We start from the raw sequence: 16,080 nt of genomic DNA, 5'->3' as shown, positions 1-16,080 counted from the left end.
GAGGAGAACTGCCATTTCTTCCCTAGGAAACAGATCTTTGGATGTCAGGAACATTCTCGTTATCTCCTTTCTTATGTGAATCTTGTTTTAGAGATTGTCTTTCAGATTACTTCCCCTTTTAATTGGGTTGACAAGTATAATTTATTTCCTTCTAAGTTGATGTAGATATTTATCTTGAAGAGAAATTTTAAATAGCACTTACATTGATTGTAATCTACATAATCTTTTATAGCAGATTTAGGATTAGAAGCCAACTTGGAAGTTGTCTAGTGTGACCCTCTATTTGCATGCAGTAATTTCTTCTGCATTACCCAGAACAGATGGCCATGCAGTTTCTCAAGTGCCTCCAAGGATGCCCTTCAAGGCAGCCTCTGTTCGTTGGTGGACTCCTAGAAAAGGAATTTGTTTGCTTTATGCTCAGCAGAATGTGGTATTGCTTGGAAGCTGTGAAGCTTCTGTTTGCTTGAATTCAAAACCGTTTCATTTGTCTGGAGGCAACCATCTTGTTGAGAGAATGAGTCACAGGATAAAATTATGAAATGTAGTTTGCTGCATACTGGAGTCAGTCACAATCTGTCCACAGATCCAAAAAATATTGAAGAAATATAGCAAGCTACATTTTGTACTCTGAGAGATCTGGGTTTAACATGTCAGAAATTATTTATTTTCCTCATGACCGTCATGGGTTTACTGAAATAGTCAATTATGATTTTTGGTTGCTCTGTTCTCAGAAGTACAGTTTCCATTAACATTAAATTTTGCAATCAGCAGATTTAGTGGAGGAAATAAATTCCTTTGTCACCTTGTCAAATGAGGTGATGGTGTGTGAGAAAGCATACCTGTCTCAGCAGGGCCTTACCTATTTTCTCAAGGGATAGTTGTCTCCACACCCAGCAATCCAGTGACTCTGTAGCCTTTTGAAGGTAAGATAGTAAGAGAGGTTTGTGGAAAGATTTAGACTGAGTTTGCAGGGATCTGAATGGCAATGGGGTCACCAGGCATCCTAAATGCATTCTCAGCTTTATAGATTTGGAAATGTCTTATCATTTCAGCAAGAGACTGAGTATGCTCTTTGAAACCCACTAGAGTAACTTACCTCAAAAGAGAGTGAGATATAAGCCCGAGGTGCTCCATTATTATAATTCCCATGAGAAGTGCACCTGGCAGAATAGTCTACAGTGGTCATAGCCCACGCTATACTATTTTAGTAAGTTTTGTAGTATCAACTCCTGAGGGTCACTGTGTCAGGGATAGATGAATCAAAACCTCATGAGATATGCTACTTTGGCAGATGGCTAGTCACTTCTACTTTGTATTCACTCTTGTTGGTGATAATTTCAGAGGATGATATTTCTGATCTTGACTTAAAATCTTATTTGTGTCCTGAAACCACCTATTCTTGATAACTACATAGACTTTTATGATTGTAAATTTTGTGTTGCCTAAACTAGAAATCAAATATGAATCATATATTTTTCAAATGCATGCCATTTGTAATTATTTTTCTGTTAGTATATATCATTTTGATCTAGAGAGAAGGAAAAATGTTTTAATTTCTTCATATTTTGATCAGATATGGCAGAAACTGTGATTAATTGTATAGGGTGAAAAATGAAAAAGTAATACGAGAATATAGAGTTAAATAACAATTAATTTTAGCCTTCAAGTGAAAAACCAAATTAAGATTCACATAATGTACATCTTCTTTCGAAAATAAATACTGACCTTCTTGTACTTGATGAAGGGCATCTACTTTATATATATATGCTCACTCAAAAAATTATGAAATGTTGCAGATTGTGTTAGGCATTAAAGATGCAAAGATAAATAAGACATTATTTCTATCTCAAGATGTTTACAACCTAGTAGGAGAGGCTAACAGCTAAACAGGCAATTCTAAGTAGGATATAAAGAAGTACAAGGTGGTACTGATACGCATGAAAATGGTCCTAACCCAGGTCTCTATTATATTTCTCAATAATGAAGGGAAAGCATATTTTAGTCAATATTTTTTTTATAATTTTACATATTCTTCTTTTTGTTCGAAAGGATTAAAAATAAAATTAATATTTATCTGCAGAGATGAAATGCACTTATTATGTATGTTAGCTTATCAGTATAATCAAGATTTTGATTTTGGAAGTTATGGCCCCCAAAGGAAGACAATTTTTTACCATTGGGATGGTAATGCTGTAACAATAATATCTCTAATTTTTAATGTCTCCTCCAATCCACCCCTCATTAAACATACAGTCTTCATAAAAACAGTATTCCTATAATGTGGGTGTAACTTCAGGTGACTCCCTTAGAACCTATTCTCTACTCACCCCACACACATAAACTTGTCCAACCAGATTGCTGCTCCAAAGCTCCTCCTCTTCAGGCATCCAGAATCTGCTAGTGTATGGAAGTCTATTTATGATATAAAGCAGGAGTCACTACTTGGGACTATATGCTATTTTTATGTGATATGTAAAGTTATTACCCAAGATGTTAGAGTCACTTGTAATGTTCCTTACTTAAACTACAACATTTTAGTGTCCTTAATATTAACTAACAGAACATACTCTATTGCAGTTTCCAAAATCTTCAGAGAACAGAACCACTGGGCTAGAATGAGTCCTTCTTTAACAAACTGCAGAGAATTTGTGCTCGACATCCTTATCATAGGGTATAGCCTTAAACTAGTTAGATCCTATCAGTTACTTGACTAGCATAAATGGTATTCAATAAAATTTCACATACCCACCAACCCACTCAAATGGCATTTGTTGAGCTCCTATTATATGTTGGGTACTGTTGTAGATTTGGGGGTTCCATTAAAAAATAGCATGTCATCTCTCTCTCAAGGGAGTTCACACTATGTCATGGAAGGTAGACTTAGTAATGATCTATCATGTGAGAAGTATGAAATTATTTCTTGAACATGGTGCTACGAAAACACTAGACAGGAAGGATGAATATTGTCTTTTATGGATGGAGAAGGGCTCTAGAGAGAGGAGATCACACTTGTACTGATTCTTGAAGAATGAATAGTCATTTTCTAGATGATGAGAGTGAAGACATTTTGAGTGGAAAAAAATATTATCAGATATATTATGTATCATTCATTAATCTATTCATTTTTAAGTTCTATCTTTTAGAAAGTTTGATGACCAGAAATCTCTATGCTTACAGTATACTATCTTAACTTTCTACAGAAAAGACTTCACTGGATTGACTCAATATTCTGGTCATGGATTTTCCTAAGAAATGGCTTTATGAAGAACATGGCTGCATTATTTGTAAAATGTTTTTGATGGGTATCATATGTTCATGTTGATTTTTCAATCTGAGTATTGTTGAATAAACATTTTCTTCACACTCTCCGGAAGTAATTATCTCTTCTTGGTCTTAAACTCTTCTAACCTTTTGTCATCTTCCTTAATTGAGCTGTATGCACTTTCTCTTTAATTTAACTTCTTTACAATGTACAAAGAAGCAAAGGAAACTAACAGATTCCAAGGCCAAGTCATACTTCAGCTAAATGCTTGGGAACACTGGACTCTTCCACAGCCACTGAAATGCTGGACTCTTCCACAGTCACTGAGTGTACATTCTGAGCCCTCTATTCATTTGCATCCTCACTTGAGACCGGAAGTCCTGAGTGCCATATCCAGTTATCTGAACCTGAGTCATTTATCTTAAGAAATCCTGGCTGCTCTTTACCTTCTATAGTAGACACATGGCCCTTTACCTTTCACATAAAGAAGGATTTTCCCTCAAATTAAGAGAGGGCTTAAGATGTTGAACAGTATAATACAACATTCCTCATCTTGATCATTCTGTGGCCTTTGGTACCATTATCTACTCCCTTCTTGAAATCATTTCTTTACTATACTTCTAGATACTGTTACTTCTGTTACTTATAGATACTCTACTGCTTTTCTCATCTTGATGTCTCTCTGTTACCAATATGTTAGCTATAAAATAACTAACATGGAATTCAATGCCCTTTATAATCATGCTCTTTGGATATGGAGCTTTACCATCCCCTTTGCATTCCAGCTCTGCATTCTGCCATCAGATATCCTCGGTTCTTGATACAACTAACTACTTGTAATTTCCTCAATATATCCTTCACTTGAAAACATCCAGGAAAGCCTTTCTTCCTCGTTGTCTTTGGATTCACCCTTCAAGGTTCAGATTAATTGTGTGAAGTCCTCCAGGATTGTCTCTGTGTAAAAGTAATCTCTTCTTTCTCTGCCTTCCCTTGGTACTTTACCTACCTAGTTTATGACTCTCTTCCAAATAGATTCTTTAAAAGAAGACTCTATCATATTTTAATTCAATATAATGCTAGCCAAATGACTTTTGAGTCTTCTTAAATCCCTTTTGGACATATCTGTATGTAAATTGTATGGTAATAAAAATAATATTACAGTAGCTGTTATTCCCTATCATTCAGGTGTTCAGTTATCAAAGGACCATTGTTTTCATTTAACATTAATAATTAAAACACTCTTGTATCTTTCTCCCAAATATCTGGATACATTTCAACAACAACAACAACAACAAAAGCTAGAGTCTCCTTACTGAGGAGAGCATTGTGGTGAAATAGAGAGAAGAGCATCTTTGTATTGTGCTCCTGTTATTTTCTAGGACAGAATAATCTTTATGCTGCCAATAGTCTAATGTGACTTCTGGCATAAAATTTGGTAGTGCCTTTTCAAAGTCATTAAAGCAGAATCCTAGATGGGCAGCACTCTAACAGCTGCTATAAAAGCCCCTAAATTACATACATAACTTTCATTATTGTGCTGACATGTTCTGGCCATGGTTTGCCTCTTTCTAGACTGTATTGTAAGCTGCAGATGAACAGACATTCTTTTCACCATTCTGAAATACTCTACCACCTACTCTATTCCCACATCTGAAGTAGGAGGCAGGACTGGAACATTATAGCACAAACATTAAGCAGAGTAGGTGAATGCCAATTCAGATCTAACCAGGCTCTCTATCAAATATTTCCCTAACCCAGGGGAGATATTTTTCTGATGTTTGTTAATCATGAGTTGAGTTCAATTGCTCAGTTGTGTCCCACTCTTTGCAACCCCATGGACTGCAGCATGCCAGGCCTACCTGTCCACAGAATGGAGATATATCTCTATATATATCTTTTTCAGATATCTCCATTTCTTTGCATTATTTTCAGATTGTTTCCCCTCGTAGGTTATTACCGAATATAGAGTAGAATGCCCTGTTTTACCGCCTATTTTGAGTCTTTTTTTTTTCCAAAGATAGTTATTCCAGTGGCCCTTTGCTCTTAGCCAACGAAGAGCCTTCATTTCAGTTCAGTTGCTCAGTCGTGTCCAACTCTTTGTGACCCCATGAATCGCAGCATGCCAGGCCTCCCCGTCCATCACCAACTCCCAGAGTTTACCCAAACTCATGTCCATTGAGTCAGTGATGGCTTTCAGCATTGCCTTTCTTTGGGATTGGAATGAAAACTGACCTTTTGCAGTCCTGTGGCCACTGCTGAGTTTTCCAAATTTGCTGGCGTATTGAGTACAGCACTTTCACAGCACCATCTTTCAGGATTTGAAATAGCTCAACTGGAATTCCATCACCTCCACTAGCTTTGTTTGTAGTGATGCTTTCTAAGGCCCACTTGACTTCACATTCCAGGATGTCTGGCTCTAGGTGAGTGATCACACCATCGTGATTATCTGGGTCTTAAAGATCTTTTTTGTACAGTTCTTCCATGTATTCTTGCCACCTCTTACTAATATCTTCTGCTTTTGTTAGGTCCATACCACTTCTGTCCTTTATCTAGCCCATCTTTGCATGAAATGTTCCTTTGGTATCTCTTATTTTCTTGAAGAGATCGCTAGTCTTCCCCATTCTGTTGTTTTCCTCTATTTCTTTGCACTGATCACTGAGGAAGGCTTTCTTATCTCTCCTTGCTATTCTTTGGAACTCTGCATTCAAATGGGTATATCTTCCCTTTTCTCCTTTACTTTTCGCTTCCCTTCTTTTTACAGCTATTTGTAAGGCCTCCTCAGACAGCCAGTTTGCTTTTTTGCATATCTTTTCCATGGGGATAGTCTTGATCACTGTCTCCTGTAAAATGTCACAAACCACTGTCCATAGTTCATCAGACACTCTGTCTATCAGGTCTAGCCCCTTAAATCTGTTTCTCACTTCCACTGTATAATCATAAGGGATTTGATTTAGGTCATACCTGAATGGTCTAGTAGTTTTCCTTACTTTCTTTAATTTAAGTCTGAATTTGGCAATAAGGAGTTCATGATCTGAGCACAGTCAGCTCCTGGTCTTGTTTTTGCTGACTGTATAGAGCTTCTCCATCTTTGGCTGCAAAGAATATAATCAATCTCATTTTGGTGTTGGCCATCTGGTGATGTCCATGTGTAGAGTCTTCTCTTGTGTTGTTAGAAGAGGGTGTTTGCTATGACCAGTGCATTCTCTTGGCAAAACGCTATTAGCGTTTGCCCTGCTTCATTCTGTACTCCAAGGCCAAATTTGCCTGTTACTCTAGGTGTTTCTTGACTTCCTACTTTTGCATTCCAGTCCCCTATAATTGAAAGGACATCTTTTTTCGGTGTTAGTTCTAAAAGTTCTTGTAGGTCTTCATAGAACTGTTCAACTTCAGCTTCTTCAGCGTTACTGGTTGGGGCATAGGCTTGGATTTCCGTGATATTGAATGGTTTGTCTTGGAAACAAACAGAGATCATTCTGTCGTTTCTGAGATTGCATCCAAGTACTGCATTTTGGACTCTTTTGTTGACTATGATGGCTACTCCATTTCTTCTAAGCGTTCCTGCCCACAGTAGTAGATACAACGGTCATCTGAGTTAAATTCACTCATTCCAGTCCATTTTAGTTCACTGATTCCTAGAATGTCGACGTTCACTCTTGCCATCTCCTGTTTGACCACTTCCACTTTGTCTTGATTCATGGACCTAACATTCCAGGTTCCTATGCAATATTGCTCTTTACAACATCGAACCTTGCTTCTATTACCAGTCACATCCACAACTGTGTATTGTTTTTGCTTTGGCTCCATCCCTTCATTCTTTCTGGAGTTATTTCTCCACTGGTCTCCAGTAGCATATTGGGCACCTACCGACCTGGGGAGTTCCTCTTTCAGTATCCTATAATTTTGCCTTTTCATACTATTCATGGGGTTCTCAAGGCAAGAATACTGAAGTGGTTTGCCATTCCCTTCTCCAGTGGACCACATTCTGTTAGACCTCTCCACCATGACCCGTCTGTCTTGGGTTGCCCCATACGACATGGCTTAGTTTCATTGAGTTAGACAAGGCTGTGGTCCATGTGATCAGATGGGCTTGTTTTCTGTGATTATGGTTTCGGTGTGTCTGCCCTCTGATGCCCTTTTGCAACACCTACCATCTTATATTGGATGTGGGGTTGCTCGTCTCTGCTGCTGCCCCTGACCTCGGATCATGGGGTTTCTCCTCTAGGTCGCCGCCCCTGACCTCAGATGTGGGATAGCTCCTCTCGACTGCCACCCCTGACCTCAGACAAGGGGTAGATCCTTTGGCTGTGGGATAGCTCCTCTCGGCCGCTCCTGTGCTGTCGCAGCTTGGTGCTCTCGTCCACCGCCCCGACCTTGGGCATGGGGTAGCTCCTCTAGGCTGTGCTTCTGCGCAGTTCGTTGCAGCCCCTGCGGTTCTGCGTGGTCCATCGCAGCCATAGTTAAACCGCAAATTGCTAAGTAGTTTTGAATGATACAATGTACCACTCCAAAACTTTGGCCACCTGATGCAAAGAGTCAACCTATTGGAAAAAACCCTGATGCCGGGAAAGATTAAGGGCAGGAGAATAAAGGGGCTATAGAGGATGAGATGATTGGATGGCATCATCAACTCAATGGACATGACTTTGATCAAATTCTGGGAGATGGTGAATGACAGGGAAGCCTGGTGTGCTGCAGTCCATGGGGTCGCAGAGTCGGACAGAGCTTAGTGACTGAACAACAACCAACACATACAGTGTTCATATATACAATACATATAGTATTCACTGATGAATGGGAAATATCCATGAATAGGGAGATTAATGTACCACTCACAAAGGAAATTACGTAGTATCCACTTTTAAGCCAGTGGCAATGAACGTTAAGGATCCATTTGTTCTAAATCTTAGACATTAACATCAGACTCTAAGGTAATGATACACTTATAGTTAAACCTATGGATGACGTACATTCATGAAGAGTCAGTTGTAGAACACATTTCTGTGACTCACGTTTGTTCTGAGTTCTGGTTTTAGAAATATAGACCTGTATAGCATATAAGCTCTGCAGGAAAAAAGAGACATGGTTAGAAAAAAAAAAAAAGAGATCTAACAAAACAAACAAGTAAAGGATGATAGACTCTGACCAGCAAACCTGGAGGCATACATAAACTCTTATTAGCTCGCTTTGGCAGTGATAAAATGCACAGGATGAGAGAGTGGCTGTCCAGCAATGACAGCTGGCAGACTTCTGGTTCTAGCTTTGGCATTAGAATTCTTTGCTGCTTAATTCTGCAAGTTCAGATTTTTAGAAAAATATTCTATTTTGTGGTATATTGAAGCTCTTCTACCCTTATGAAGGGATTTATACAGTAGCATTAAGCAATTCTGTTACATAGATAGCCAATGATTTATGTGTGTGTGTGTATGTCTGTGTGTGTATATGTATATATATATATATTATATATAGTTTTTAAGGAAAAATTGTGAAAGACTAAAATGGGAAAAAAAGATTCTTGGATCTCCTGTCTTGTGTATCCTTCTGAATTATCTCTGCCTTTCATTGTGTTTAAGCTATTTTATACCTTTAAGTGTTGTGTAACACAAAAAAAGACTAGAGCTCTCTCTAAGAAAATTAGAGATACCAAGGTAATATTTCATGCAAAGATGGGCACATTAAAGGACAGAAATGGTATGGACCTAACAGAAGCAGAAGATATTAAGAAGAGGTGGCAACAGTACACAGAAAAACTATACAAAAAAGATATTTATGACCCAGATAATCATGATGGTGTGATCACTCATCTAGAGCCAGACATCCTGGAATGCAAAGTCAAGTGGGCCTTAGGAAGCATCACTATGAACAAAGCTAGTGAAGGTGATGTACTTCCAGTTGAGCTATTTCATTCTAAAAGATGATGCTGTGAAAGTGCTACACTCAATATGCCAGTAAATTTGGAAAACTCAGCAGTGGCCAGAGGACTGGAAAAGGTCAGTTTTCATTCCAATCCCAAAGAAGGGCAAGGCCAAAGTGTGTTCAAACTGCCGCACAATTGCAGTCATCTCACACCCTAGCAAAGTAATGCTCAAAATTCTCCAAGCCAGGCTTCAACAGTACATGAACCGTGAACTTTCAGATGTTCAAGCTGGGTTTAGAAAAGGCAGAGAAACCAGAGATCAAATTGCCAACATCTGCTAGATGATAGCAAAAGCAAGAGTTCCAGAAAATCATCTACTTCTGCTTTATTGACTACGCCAAAGCCTTTGACTGTGGATCACAATAAACTGTGGAAAATTCTGAAAGAGATGTACCAGAACACCTGACCTGCCTCCTGAGAAACCTGTATGCAGGTCAAGAAGCAACAGTTGGAACTGAACATGGAACAACAGACTGGTTCCAAATCGAGAAAGGAGTACGTCAAGGCTGTATATTATCACCCTGCCTATTTAACTTATATGCAGAGTACATCATGAGAAATGCTGGGCTGGATGAAGCACAAGCTGGAATCAAGATTGCCAGGAGAAATATCAATAACCTCAGATATGCAGATGACACCACCCTTATGGTAGAGAGCGAAGAACTAAAAAGCCTCTTGAAGAAAGTGAAAGAGGAGAGTGAAAAAGCTGGCTTAAAGCTCAACATTCAAAAAACAAAAATCATGGGATCCCGTCCCCATCACTTCATGGCAAATAGATGGGCAAACAGTGACAGACTTTATTTTTTTGGGCTCCAAAATCACTGAAGATTGTGACTGTAGCCATGAAATTAAAAGACACTTGCTCCTTGGAAAAAAAGTTATGACCAAACTAGACAGCATATTCAAAAGCAGAGACATTACTTTGTCAACAAAGGTCCATCTAGTCAAAGCTATGGTTTTTCCAGTAGTCACGTATGGATGTGAGAGTTGGATCATAAAGAAAGCTGAGCACCGAAGAATTGACACTTTTGAACTGTAGTGTTGGAGAAGCCTCTTGAGAATCCCTTGAACAAGGAGATCCAGCCAGCCCATCTTAAAGGAAATCAGTCCTGAATATTCATCTGCAGGACTGATGCTGAAGCAGAAATTCCAATACTTTGACCACCTGATGTGAAGACCTGACTCACTGGAAAAGACCCTGGTGCTGGGAATGATTGAAGGTGGGAGGAGAAGGGGATGACAGAGGAGATGTTTGGATGGCATCACTGACTCAATGGACATGAGTTTGAGTAAGCCCCGGGAGTTGGTGATGGACAGGGAAGCCTGAATTGCTGCCGTCAGTGGGGTTGTAAAGAGTCTTACAGGACTGAGCAACTGAACTGAGTGCAAATAGTAAATGATTCTTGTCCACAGAAATGGAAATTGTGTCCCACTGGAAATTTAGTTCATTATTGCTCTGTGGGTGTTAGCATGTTTTATATCTGTTAAGCAAATTCATTTCAGCCTTCTTTATGGTCTGCATATGTGTAGTCCCTTCAGTTCCCTTTTGTGCCATTTGTAACATCTTATTTGTCCTTTCATTTGATGTGTTAAATAAAAGCACACATACTCATTTTATATTTACATGTATTTTACTTCTTAAAAATTATCTTTACTTATACCTAATATACAAGGGGCTTCCCTTGTGGCTTAGCTGGTACAGAATCTGCCTGCAATGTGAGAAACCTGGCTTTGATCCCTGGGTTCAGAAGATCCCCTGGAGAAGGGAAAGGCTACCCACTCTAGTATTCTTGCCTAGAGAATTCCATGGACTGTATTGTCCATGGGGTCGCGAAGAGTCAGACACGACTGAACCACTTTCACTTCATTTATACTTAATGATCTACTAAAATAGTTAATGTGGGAGGATGATTCTTTTCCTCTGTCCCTTTTCCCTTGCCCTTCTTTCCTTCCTTTCATCCTTCAAATATTAATCTGAAGGCATTTTAAGCGTACTGGGTATATAATATCCAACCTGAATCTGCCTGTAATTTCTGTAATTTTTATTATCATCTATAATGGCTTTCACAGTGACAAATAAGACTATGTGATACAATGAGAATAATAAGGCCAAGAGTTTGCGTAGGTTTGTATTTGGGTACTACCTCTTTGCTACTGTCTGACTTTTGGTAAGTTACTTAATTTTTCTTATCAACCAGGCAGAATAGTTGTTGGGTACAGTAAGATTATAAATAACTCCTCAGTACTTAAATGGTATCTGGTTCTTGGTAGGGAGTCTAACTCAGTGAATGTTAAATCCCATTCTATATGACATGTCTTCAACCTTCTCTTTAAATTTTTTTTCCCCCATTCTTTCCAACAACTTATTATTGCTGTGTCTCTTTTATTGATGCTGGAATGACTAGGCCACGCTCAAGAAACAAGAATTTAGAACCAATGTCTTGATTCAGTACCTAGTTCAATGAGTCATGTAAACCTAAAATAAAAAACTCACAACCAGGAAAACCTCTGAATGCTGAAAGCCACTCTTATGGTTAAGGGACTATTAGTGTAAAAAAAAAAAAAAAAGTGATTACAAGAATGACCCCACTGCAGAAAGCATATTAGTCCACCTGGATGGTAACAGATCAAAATTTGTGAAAGCCACATTTGTCCTGTCAAATTTCTAAAAATGAATGTTTTGCTTCCTGTCTTTGTGGGCCCATAGCTGCATTATTTTTACCAAATTAGTGCTAAATTAGTCCCTCTATTATTTTTCCCTCCAGCTCTGCTTGCCAGTCCTCCAAACATGTTTGCATCTTTCCCTTACAGTCTTTTAATGGGGTAGCTTAAACTTTTAAGTTATTTACAATTCAAATAATATTTAATGGAATGCTCTTATGCACATTCCGGTTGCCACTTTTGTATTACTGTAGTGGCAGTGAAGAATGGCGAAGATGCAAATGCCTATTCTTGTGAGTTTAATCTAAGCTCCCTGTATCCTGATATATCTTATCATTTTGTTTTGTAATTAGACTTCTCGATGATGCTGTAAAATATATCTCAGTTGTGAAGGGAAAAGTCATTACTTATCATTAAAGGGTGGGGAATATACTCATTTTTCATTGCCCTAACCTGGGCAGCAAGGACAAAGTGATACAATTTCAACTTGGAGGCCTATGCCTGATGTGATTCTGGGATGGAACAAATAACCATGAAATTAATCTGAGAATGTTCAATCATTCTCTTGCCAGGACTTGGCTGGCATCATCTTGGTATATGAAGTATAGCTTTCCAGGCTCTCAGCTTCCTCCTGAGCATGAGCAAAACCAGGGAAGATTTGTCCCTGTTACACATCATCATATAAAGAGTGAGGTTTGGGACTAAAAGGAAACAAATTAATGAGAGGGGAAATGTCTTCTGAAGCCAAGGGGCTATAAATAGTACAGTTCTGTCAGTATTGTATTTATGAAGCAAGGCTGTTACCTAACGTGAGAGAGAATAACTTGTGTAAGTATAGTCCCAGGGAAAGGAAAAAATAAGACTTGACACAGATTTTATATCATAAGGAAAATGAAAAAAAAAATGTTGGATATGGTCAGTGGTTTCTAGGAGATGACAGTCTCACTTTGTGTTCACTTATTCATTTATTACTTACTAAGCTCCAGCTAAATCCCAGATACTTTACTGAGACATAAACACTATGAAGTTTGGTAGGTTTAGAGAAAAACTTCAGTGTATTCTAAGAAGGTTATTTGGTTGTTCAGTTGCTTCAGTTGTGTCCAGCTCTTTCCAACTCTGTTAACTATAGACAGCCGGGCTTCTCTGTCCATGGGATTTTCCAGGCAAGAATACTAGAGTGGTTTGCCATGCCCTCCTCTAAGGGATCTTCCTGACCTAGGGATTGTACTTGTATCTTATGTCTCCTGCATTGGCAGGTGGAATCTTTACCACTGGCACCACCTGGGAAGCCCTATATGTTATACATATATATATATAAAATGTCATTTTATATATATACATAATTAACTTCTTTAGTTATTGTATTGAATATTGTGTTTACCTCTAAGTTTTAAAATATATTTCGTCTTTAGGTAAGCTGATTCATTAAATCACTAAGTAGCCGATGTACTGTTGCTGAAGAATTTACTATCATTGTTTGTAAATAATAAACATATTATCTTTGACAACATCAGGAAGCCTTAATGATCAGACAGATACTCCTGTACAAGCTGTGAAGTGATTAGCTGCTGCTGCTGCTGCTAAGTCACTTCAGTCGTGTCCGACTCTGTGCGACCCCATAGATGGCAGTCCACCAGGCTCCCCCGTCCCTGGGATTATCCAGGCAAGAACACTGGAGTGGGTTGCCATTTCCTTCTCCAATTCATGAAAGTGGAAAGTGATTAAGGTACCCAGAAATCCCCCAGAATAGTGTCCTTGCTTATGCAAGGTTAAAAGAGGAGGAACTATAAAGATCTGCCTCTGAAGAAGACTCTGGATTGCCCCAGAGAAGAGAAGACAATAATTACCGCCTTACTCATTGTTGCAGTTTATCATGCTTGTTTATATAAAGTAGGTCATCAGTATTTTGTGTCATTTAAATGGGTGAATTTCACTTCTGAAAAATATAAGCGAAAATATAGAAAACACTAAAAAGTTATGTAATCATGAATTTCTGGTCCTGAACCGAGAACTCCAGAAGTTTAAGCTGGATTTAGAAAAAGCAGAGGAACCAGAGATCAAATTGATAACATCCACTGGATCATTGAAAAAGCAAGAGAATTCCAGAAAAACTACTTCTGCTTCATTGACTATATTAAAGCCTTTAACTGTGTGGATCACAACAAACTGTGAAAAATTCTTAAAGAGATGAAAATACCAGACTACCTTACCTGCCTTCTGAGAAATCTGTATGCAGGTCAAAATGCAAAAGTTAGAACCAGGCATGGAACAATGGGGTGGTTCAAAATTGGGAAAGGAGGACATCAAGGCTGTATATTGTCACCTTGCATATCTAACTTAAAGTCAGATTACCTCATGCAAAATGCCGGACTGGATGAAGCAGAAGCTGAAATCCATGCTGGGAGAAATATCAATAACTTCAGATATGCAGATGCTGCTGCTGCTGCATCGCTTCAGTTGTGCCCGACTCTGTGTGACCCCATAGACGGCAGCCCACCAGGCTCCCCTGTCCCTGGGATTCTCCAGGCAAGAACACTAGAGTGGGTTGCCAGTTCCTTCTCCAATGCATGAAAGTGAAAAGTGAAAGTGAAGTCGCTCAGTCGTGTCCGACTCTTCACGACCCCATGGACTGCAGCCTACCAGGCTCCTCCATCCATGGGACTTTCCAGGCAAGAGTACTGGAGTGGGGTGCCATTGCCTTTTCCGGATATGCAGATGACACTATCATTATGGCAGAAAGTGAAGAGGAACTAAAGAGCTTCTTGATGAAAGTGAAAGAGGAGAGTGAAAAAGCTGGCTTAAAACTCAACATTCAAAAAATGAAGATCATGGCATCTGGTCCCCATCATTTCATGGCAAATAGATCGGGAAACAATGGAAATGGTGACAGACTTTATTTTCTTGGTCTCCAAAATCACTGCAGATGTTGACTGCAGTGAAATTAAAAGTGCTTGCTCCTTGGAAGAAAAGCTATGACCAACTTAGACAGCATATTAAAAAGCAGAGACATTGCTTTGCCAACAAAGGTCCGTCTAGTCAAAGCTATGGTTTTTCCAGTAGTCATGTATGGATGTGAGAGTTGGACTATAAAGAAAGCTGAGTGCTGAAGAATTGATACTTTTGAACTGTGGTGTTGGCGAAGACTCTTGAGAGTCCATTGGACTACAGGGAGAACCATCCAGTCAATCCTAAAGGAAAACAGTCCTGAATATTCATCTGAAGGACTGATTTTGAAGCTGAAACTCCCAATACTTTGGCCACCCTATGTGAAGAACTGATTCATTGGAAAAGACCCTGATGCTGGGAAAGATTGAAGGTAGGAGGAGAAGGGGGCAACAGAGAATGAGATGGTTGGATGGCATCACTGACTTGATGGACATGAGTTTGAGTAAGCTCCAGGAGTTGGTGATGGACAGGGAAGCCTGGTGTGCTGCAGTCCATGGGGTATCAAAGAGTTGGACATGACTGAGCAACTGAAATGAAATGAATGAATACATATGATGTGCTGGAATAAGGTCTTGAACTTGGGGAAAAGGCAGTGATCTGATCATTACTTGCAATTATATACCTCAGTTCAGTTCAGTTCAGTACCTACACAATCTCAATTTCATGCATCCTACTCTCTGGTCAGTACCTCATCTCTTTCTGGGTTACTTCATCTAATTCTCCAAATCTGACAATCTTTCAGCCTCACTGGGACCTACAATCCTTTGATCCGACCACCTCTTCCAGTGTTCCTCGCCCTTTCATAATGTTAGTTTCCTTGATAAAAAGTGACATCATTCATGACAGTCATTCTCCTGCACATAGGTATTTCTCTTGCCCTTTTATTACTCTGCCATATACCTCTTTTTTCTTTTTTCCTTGAAGTTCAGTTGATTTACAATATTATATACTAGTTTCAGGTGTATAACATAATGATATTTTTATAGATTGTACTCCATTTAACATTATTAAAAATAATGGCTATTTCCCTGTTTTGTACAGTACATCCTTGTTGCTTGTTTCTTTTATGGCATAGTAATTTGTCTTTCTCTGTCTGACATTTCACTTAGCATAATACCCTCTTGGTTCATCCACATTGTTGGAAATGGAAGAATTTCATTTTTTATAACTAATATTCAGTGTGTGTGTGTATATATATACTGAAACACACACACACCACATCTTCTTTATCTATTTGTTGATGGGCATGTACCTAGGCTGCTTCCGTATCCTGGCTATTATAAATAATGCTGCTATG

General features: G+C 38.9%; 2 long non-coding RNA genes across 6 annotated transcripts in view; one reads left to right on the top strand and one right to left on the bottom strand.

Annotated features, from left to right (window-relative positions):
* Positions 1 to 16,080, top strand: part of LOC145506337 (uncharacterized) — a 788,916-nt gene that overhangs the window by 50,492 nt on the left and 722,344 nt on the right. The gene's annotated exons all lie outside the window — the stretch shown is intronic.
* The window catches only part of LOC145506340 (uncharacterized), a 160,435-nt gene that overhangs the window by 14,194 nt on the left and 130,161 nt on the right, over positions 1 to 16,080 (bottom strand). The window contains exons 2-3 of the long non-coding RNA XR_014053779.1: positions 8,230 to 8,323; positions 2,328 to 2,412 (exon numbers count right to left, since the gene is read on the bottom strand). This is a non-coding gene — a long non-coding RNA (uncharacterized LOC145506340). The remainder of the gene's footprint in view (positions 1 to 2,327; positions 2,413 to 8,229; positions 8,324 to 16,080) is intronic.

The sequence above is a fragment of the Giraffa tippelskirchi genome, chromosome 5 (assembly GCF_054371585.1).
Source record: "Giraffa tippelskirchi isolate mGirTip1 chromosome 5, T2T-mGirTip1v1.2.pri, whole genome shotgun sequence".
NCBI classification, from domain to species: Eukaryota; Metazoa; Chordata; class Mammalia; order Artiodactyla; family Giraffidae; genus Giraffa; species Giraffa tippelskirchi.
This window is presented reverse-complemented; position numbering and strand designations above follow the sequence as displayed.